A 6,110-nucleotide genomic window follows, 5' to 3' on the forward strand; every position below is an offset into this window, starting at 1 on the left:
TGGGTTAGGTTTCCGAAACTGAATGTTTAATGCCGTCGTCCAGCCCCGTCAGATGTTCCGAAACCTGAGAGGGGATTCGCGCCTTGGGTTTCATTTGCCTCCGTCGCCACCAACCCAGGCTGATTCCCCCAACGTGGCTCTCCCATCGCTTACCCCCGCAACCCAACTGCTTCTCCCAACATGGCTCTCTCATCCCCCACCCCTGATACGGTGTCCGTCTCCAGCTCCCCATTCCCACCCGATCAGTCAATCAATCAACGGTATTTATTGAGCACTTATGTGCAGAGCACTGTACTATGCGCTGGGGAGAGTAGTTACCGCAGAATTAGTCGACGCGCTCCCTGCCCATAAAGGGCTTACAGCCTACAGTCTACACCATCCATCAATCCATCAATCATATTTATTGAGCGCTTACTGTGTGCAGAGCACTGTACTGAGCGCTGAGGAAAGCCATTTTCCCTGGCCAGGGAGGGTGGGAGGTGCAGCGGGGAGGGTGAGGTGGAACTGAGATGTGTCAGATGGGAGAATGCTGGCTGTTCCTCTTCAAGATGTTCCCCTCAGGGCCTGGGCAGAGTACGCAGCTCTTGTTTACGCGGGACTGAGGAATGGAGATGGGTTGTGGGGGACTGGGGCGGGGAGGGGGAGAGCAGGGGAGAGGAAGAGAGGGAAGGGAGAAAGGAGGAGGAGGAGAAAGACCCACAGAGGGGGCATAAAGCAGAGACCAAAGGAAAGGGAGAGCAGAGGCAGCAGCCACTAATTGTAGAGGCCCGGCAGTTGTGGAGACGTGGAGAGCTGGGAAGGAGAATCCGATCCGCTCCGGTCCCTGCCGTTGGCTCCCAGAAGAGAGGGCAGCAAACTGGGCAAGAGGTTTCCGAGATCTTTCCTCCCTCTGTCTCCCAAGCCCTCCCAGCCAAGAGTTCTGCGAACCTCGCCAGTCACCCACGGCACTGCAAGCTTTTGGAGCGGGCCCAGCGGCGCTGTCCAAAGGGCCGGCCGGCCGGCCGAGAGGAAGCGGCAAGGGGATAAAAGGAGAGAGGGAGTCAAGGAAAAGATGAGAAATGTTGCAGAAGGACAAGGGAGAAAGGGGAAGGAGGTTTAGAGGAGAGAGGGAGGAGGAGAAGAGGAGGAGGCGGACAGAGATGGGAGAGAGCCAAGGGGAAAGAGGGAGAAGGTGAGAGGGAGGGAGAGAGACAGAGACCAACACTCCGGAGAGGTGGAAGGGCTGTAAATAAGGAAAATACCAATGTGGGGGAGGGGGGGGTGACACTGGGAGATTCTGTCTGAGAAATTAAGACAGAAGAGGAGAAAAACCTACCACTCCAGCCCCAGTCTGGCTGGGTCCCATCCTTGCACCAGTGTCCCCTCCGTGCACCTCATTTACTAAGCCAAAGAAGTCCCCAGAACATCAAACGATATCAATCAGTCGTATTTACTGAGTACTTACCGTACGTCAAGTACTGTACTAAGGGATTGCCAAGGTACCACACAACAGAGTTGTTTAGCCGGGTGCCTGCCTACAAAGAGCTTATAGTCTGTTGAGGCAGAGAAAGGCAACAGATTAGGGATAGGGTGAAGAGCAAACTATAAGAATGTTTATGTAAGTTTTGCGGGGATGGGGTGACGGGGTGAGTTTATCCAAATGCTTAATAATAATAATGGCATTTATTAAGCGCTTACTATGTGCCAAGCACTGTTCTAAGTGCTGGAGAGGTTACAAGGAGATCAGGTTGTCATCATCAATCGTATTTATTGAGCGCTTACTCTGTGCAGAGCACTGTACTAAGCGCTTGGGAAGTACAAGTTGGCAACATATAGAGACAGTCCCTACCCAACAGTGGGCTCATGTCCCATGGGGGGGCTCACAGTCTTCATCCCCATTTTACAGATGAGGAAACTGAGGCCCAGAGAAGTTAAGTGACTTGCCCAAAGTCACACAGCTGACAATTGGCAGAGCCGGGATTCGAACCCATGACCCCCTGGCTCTTTCCACTCAGCCACGCTGCTTAAGAGGTACCCAGCCAAGTACACAGCAGAAGCAGAGGCGAGGGGCGGGATGGCCCCCACCCCCGGGGTAGAATCATACACGTCCAGACACAGGCACAGATGAACGAGGGCAGAGACGTGTGTAGCGCACAGAGACACATACACGCACACACACTTAGGGGAACACGTGTGTGCACAGGTGAGCTGCTCAGTGGAAAGAGCCCGGGCTTTGGAGTCAGAGGTCGTGGGTTCAAATCCCAGCTCCGCCGCTTGTCAGCTGTGTGACTTTGCGCAAGTCACTTCACTTCTCTGGGCCTCAGTGACCTCATCTGGAAAATGGGGATGAAGACTGGGAGCCCCACGTGGGACAACCTGATCACCTTGTAACCTCCCCAGTGCTTAGAACACTGCTTTGCACAGAGTAAGCGCTTAACAAATACCATCGCTATCTTCTAGACTGTGAGTCCGTTGTTGGGTAGGGACCGTCTCTATACGTTGCCAACGTGTGCTTCCCAAGCGCTTAGTACAGTGCTCTACACACAGTAAGCGCTCAATAAATACGATTGAATGAATGAATGGCACACGCCCGGGACGGAGCTCGCTACGCCCCGCCGCCCCCTGGCGGCCGGCCGAAGAAGCTCCTGCCTTCCCGAGATCCGGGCCCCGCCCTGCGCCGACCACGCCCTCTCCCTCTCCCGACCAATCACGCCACCGCCCCGCCCTGCGCTGACCACGCCCTGTTGCCCAGGCGACCCCGCCCTCTCCCTCCCTGGCCTCGCCCTCAGCCAATCACGCCCTCTCCGCGATGGCCACGCCCCTCAGGCCCACCCTCAGCCAATCATGTCGATCCCTCTGCCCCGCCCTCTGAAAACCACGCCCTCTCCGCGATGGCCACGCCCCTCAGGCCCATCCTCAGCCAATCATGCCCATCCCTCTGCCCCGCCCTCTAAGGACCACGCCCTCTCCACGATGGCCATGCCCCTCCCCTCAGGCCCCACCCTCAGCCAATCACGTCCATCCCTCGGCCACCCCCCGCTCGGTGCTGGCCACGCCCCTCCCCATAGCCAATCACGTCCATCCCTTGGCCACGCCCTCTCCATGCTGACCACGCCCCACCCTCAGCCAATCACACCCATCCCTCGGCCCCGCCCTACAAAGACCACGCCCTCTCCACGCTGACCACGCCCCTCCCGTCAGGCCCCGCCTTCCCTCTCCCCTCCCCCCGCCCCTCCCTCAGCCACCCCCGCATCCCCCCATACTAATGACGGGATCTGTTAGGCGCTTACTATGGGTCCCCGCACTGTTCTAAGCGCTGGGGGAGATCCAAGGTCATCATGGGGCAGACAGCCTCGATCTTAATCCCCATTTTCCGGGTGAGGTGACTGAGGCCCAGAGAAGGGAAGTCACACGGCGGGATTAGCAGGCAGGCCGGAGCTCTTCCCGCTCAGGCCCGCAGCTACGACGGTAGTAATGGTGAGCACGCGGCTTGTTGGGCCGGCCGGACCCGCCCTCTCACCTCCGCGCTGTGGCCGCCGACCGCGCCCTCCCCCGCCCTGACTCTCCCCTTCCGGCCCCGCCACCTCCTCCTTCCGGCCCCGCCCCTCCCCTGAGGGCCCCGCCCCCTCCGGCCACGCCCCCTCCTCCAGGCCACGCCCCCATTGCCTCCACTGCCCCTCCCCTTCTGGTCCCTTCCCTCCCCTCGGCCCCCCTCCTCCAGGCCACGCCCTCTCCTCCAGGCCACGCCCCCATTTCCTCCGCGGCCCCGCCCCTTCCGGTCCCTTCCCTCCCCGTGGGCCCCTCCCTCTCTTCCAGGCCACGCCCCCATTCCCTCCACGGTCCCGCCCCTTCCGGTCTCTTCCCTCCCCGTGGGCCCCTCCCCCTCATTCCGGCCCCGCCCTCTCCTCCAGGCCCCGCCCCTATTTCCTCCGCGGCCCCGCCCCTTCCGGTCATCCCCTCCCCTCCAGGCTCCGCCCCCTCCCCGCCGGGCCCCTCCCCCTCCCCGCCCAGCCAACTGCTCCGGTTTGCAGACAGGAACACGACGCCCCCCCCCCCCCCCCCCCCCCCCGCCGACCCCGACCCCCACCTCCCCCAGACTGCCCGGAGGGGAGGGGAGGGGATGGGGAGCCCCCGGCTCGGGCCTCCGCCCTCCCCGTTGTGGGCCCCTTCTCGCCCAGAGCCCCGCGGGCGGAGACCCCCCGGGGAGGCGGACTTGGGGAGGGTCCGGGGCAGCGCCACCTGCTGGGCCGGCCGAGCTTGGCTGCGGCTCGGCAGCGCCACCTGCTGGCCGGGATGCGGCTCTGCAGCGCTACCTGGTGGCCGGGCCGGGTTCGGCTGCGACTCTGCAGCGCCACCTGGTGGGCGGGCCGCGGCTCTGCGGCGCCCCCAGGTGGCCGAGCCGGGGCTCTGCAGCTCCACCCGGTGGGCGGGCCAGGCTTGGCTGCGGCTCGGCAGCACCACCTGGTGGCCGAGCTGCGGCTCTGCAGCACTACCTGGTGGGCGGGCCGGGTTTGACTGCGACTCCGCAGTGCCACCTGGTGGGCGGGCCGCGACTCTGCAGCGTCACCTAGTGGCCGAGCCGGGGCTTTGCGGCGCCTCCTGATGGCCGGGCCGCGACTGTGCAACGCCACCTGGTGGGCGGGCCGCGGCTCTGCGGCGCCTCCTGGTGGGCGGGCCGCGGCTCTGCAGCGCCACCTGGTGGGCGGGCCTCCCTTCAAGGCCCTACTGAGAGATCACCTTCTCCAGGAGGCCTTCCCAGACTGAGCCCCTTCCTTCCTCTCCCCCTCGCCTCCCTCCCCATCCCCCCATCTTACCTCCTTCCCTTCCCCACAGCACCTGTATATATGTATATATGTCTGTACATATTTATTACTCTATTTTACTTGTACATATCTATTCTATTTATTTTATTTTGTTAGTATGTTTGGTTTTGTTCTCTGTCTCCCTCTTTTAGACTATGAGCCCACTGTTGGGTAGGGACTGTCTCTATATGTTGCCATCTTGTACTTCCCAAGCGCTTAGTACAGTACTCCGCACACAGTAAGCGCTCAATAAAATACGATTGATTGATAGGCCGAGCCGGGGCTCTGCGGCGCCTCCTGATGGGCGGGCCGCGGCTCTGCGGCGCCACCTGGTGGCCGAGCCGGGGCTTTGCGGCGACTCCTGATGGCCGGGCCGCAGAGGCCACCTGGTGGGCGGGCCGCGGCTCTGCAGCGCCTCCTGATGGGCGGGCCGCGGCTCTGCGGCGCCACCTGGTGGGCAGGCCGCGGCTCTGCGGCGCCACCTGGTGGGCGGGCCGCGGCTCTGCAGCGCCTCCTGATGGGCGGGCCGCGGCTCTGCGGCGCCACCTGGTGGCCGAGCCGGGGCCTTGCGGCGCCTCCTGATGGGCGGGCCGCGACTCTGCGGCACCACCTGGTGGGTGGGTCGCGGCTCTGCGGCGCCTCCTGGTGGACGGGCCGGGCTTAGCTGCGGCTCTTTGGCGCCCCCCGGTGGGCGGTGCGGTGCGGGTCTGGTTGGACTGCCTCCCGCTGGGCCGCAGGGAGGGCGCCCGCCCGCCCCCCGACACACCCAAGCATCCTCCGATATCCCCCTCCCACACCCTGAGAGGACTCCTTCCTTCCCCCACCCCTGCTCTTTACTTTACAATACTAATAATAATCCTAATAATGATATTTGTTAAGCTCTTACTATGTGCCAAGCACTGTTCTAAGCAGTGGTGGGGGGGGGGGGGGGGATCCCAGGCAGGGCTCTTTCCCTCCCCCATCAACCTTGCCCATGGATTTGTCCCCATAATCACCCCGCCCTCCACCCCCCAAGCACTTGTGTACATCTCCTTTATTTACGGTAATGTCTCTTTTCCGCTCTAGACTATAAGTTCTTTGTGGGCGGGGAATGGGTCCAACCGACTCTGTTAGAGTGGACTCTCCCAAGTGCTTAGTACAGTGCTCTGCACACAGTCAGCGCTCAAGAAAGGCCCCCTGGAACGAGGGAATGGAAGCCCAGTGTGACGTCTCCACCCCTCCCCTGGGGTCCCCTTTATCTTCGTCATCCATGGCATTTCTTGAGCGCTTCCCCTGGGCGGAACACTGTACTAAGCGCTGGGCTTTAATGCTCTTAAGGGATGTGTCACG

Source organism: Tachyglossus aculeatus, chromosome 22 (genome assembly GCF_015852505.1).
Source record: "Tachyglossus aculeatus isolate mTacAcu1 chromosome 22, mTacAcu1.pri, whole genome shotgun sequence".
NCBI lineage: Eukaryota > Metazoa > Chordata > Mammalia > Monotremata > Tachyglossidae > Tachyglossus > Tachyglossus aculeatus.